General features: G+C 38.3%; 1 pseudogene; it reads left to right on the top strand.

The window, feature by feature from the left end:
* Positions 1 to 504, top strand: LOC145802233 (secreted RxLR effector protein 161 pseudogene; annotated as a pseudogene).
* Positions 505 to 2,329: the final 1,825 nt, after the last annotated feature.

Raw genomic sequence — 2,329 nt, 5'->3', positions numbered from 1 at the left:
ATGGCTGATGCTAGCAACTTTAGAAGCTTGGTTGGTGGTTTAATTTATCTAACCCACACTCGACCCGATATTTCATTTTCTGTTGGTATGATTTCCAGGTTTATGCAACATCCTTCAAAGCTTCATTTTGGAGCAGCGAAGCGGGTCTTGCATTACATCGCTGGAACTACGGATTATGGGATTTGGTACTCAAAAGTTTTCAATTTCAAATTATGTGGGTTCATGGACAGTGATTGGGCAAGTTCGTTGGATGATAGGCGGAGTATTTCGGCAAATGTTTTTACTCTTGGATCAGGAGTAATCACTTGGAGCTCAAAGAAGCAAGCCACAGTAGCATCGTCGTCCTCAAAAGCAGAGTACGTTGTAGTCACTTCAGTAGCTTGTCAAGCCATATGGTTAAGAAGAATGCTAGTTGAACTTCAACAAAGGCAAGAGGGAGCAACAAAGATCTTTTGTGACAACAAGGCAACCATCTTTATGACAAAAAAATCCATCATTTCATAGTAGAACAAAGCATATAGATATGCGTTTCCATTTCATTCGTGATTTGATTGCGAAGAAGGAGATAACTTTGAAGTACTGTAGCACTCATGAGCAGTTGGCTGATATACTGACAAAGTCTTTGTCGAAACAAAAGTTTTTCTATTTCAGAGCTTTCCTTGGCGTTTACAACTTTGAATCAAGAGGGAGTGTTGAAAAATGATTCAAAGTCTAACTCGGTCTCTTCGGGTTGTTAGTAGTGTCCGTATTTTTCTCAATTTGTTTAGTCAATTGGATAGTTGATATTGTCACTAATATTATGCTAGTGGTTGTAGTGGGTTTATGTTAGTGACTTAGTGGTTCGTAAAATTCTATTTGGTTGTTTTGGTTGTAAGCCTATATATAGGCACATTTGCTTTAGTATTTTTGGAATTGAATAAGACGACCCAAAAGTTTAGACTTTCTATATTTCTTTGCCTTTGTTTTCTTTGTTTTTGCATCTGTTTCAGTGTTAATTCATTTTTATCTCCAACAACACTTTCCATGCAAACCTAGCTGATTGCTTTGAGAATGCCATTTAGAGACTCAATAATTCTCTTCAAACTCTAAAGAATTGTTCAGCATTGGAGACCATGCACATGCATTCCGGCAACCAAAATGGCCTATGTCACTTCGATTGCTGGTCTCAATGGTTTGCCGAGCAATGATGTAGTAGCAAAAACACCAATCTTCACAGAGTGCTATATGTGAAGAAGAAGAAGAAAGAAAGAAAGAAACAAATATGGAGGTAATATTTAAAGTTAGTTTTTGGACAACTTTTGACATATCGAAACTACCCATTTCAAGGGAGAGTAAGAAGGCAAGGTGGCATAGCACGGAGTACAAAGCAAGATGAAGATATTGGCGAAAGAATGGAGTGAAACCATTAAGAATTGAGAAAGTTATATAGTCGGAAAGATTGCTTGAAGCAAAGACAAAAAACTGAAAAAAAAATGTGGGTTGCCCACCGGTTGTGATGAAGAAAAAGCTGGATTTTATCTAGTGTTTCTCGGTCTTTGGTGCTATGGTGCATCCTAGTACATCCAGGTTACTTAGGAGGTCCGATGACTTCAAGGATGACCACCTTTAGGTTTTCCAACATGCAGAATCCATTTTTGGGATCTGATTCTATAAATTCCGAGTCCAAGACAGTCATCAACATCTGACAAATTTGGAAGCATCAAGTATAGGATCAACGGTGAGATCGTATCCGATCAACATGAAATTTTAGCAGGATGATCATGGAGTTAGGACAGACTTATCCAACGGACAGAATCATAAACCATAATTAACAACCTAACCATCGCAAGCAAGAGTTGCTCGAGAATACCTTCTAGCCATGACTTTATTGATTTGACAGAATGTGGTCCATGGAACTTCATCACGAGAAGCTCAAAAGCTTTGTGGTAGGTGATCGTCTTCTTCATGCCCCATCTCGATAGGATGACTCGCAGATGAATGTCAAAATCATTTAACAAACTTTTTCAAATATAAAGATTGTTCAGAAATCCAGCAACTCGGTCGAACCTCATTTGAAGAGCCGAGCTAAGCATCATAAATTGAATAAGCCTTAGCCAAGCTAAGCATTAGAAATTGACTAAGCCTTAGTCAAGCTATGCATCGGAAAATGAGTAAGCCCTAGTCTTATTAGGCATCATAAATTGAATAAGCCTTAGCCAAGCTAAGCATCAAAAATTGAGTAAGTTTTAGCCGAACTAAGCATCCGAAAATAAGTAAGCCCTGGTCCTACTAGGCATCAAACAATAAGATCCTAGCCAGGCTAAACACATTAAGCAGTGTTATCAACACT

This window comes from Camellia sinensis, chromosome 11 (assembly GCF_055761805.1).
Source record: "Camellia sinensis isolate YWXY chromosome 11, ASM5576180v1, whole genome shotgun sequence".
Classification (NCBI taxonomy): domain Eukaryota; kingdom Viridiplantae; phylum Streptophyta; class Magnoliopsida; order Ericales; family Theaceae; genus Camellia; species Camellia sinensis.
The sequence above is the reverse complement of the archived record's forward strand: the minus strand, read 5'-3'. Positions and strand labels throughout refer to the sequence as shown.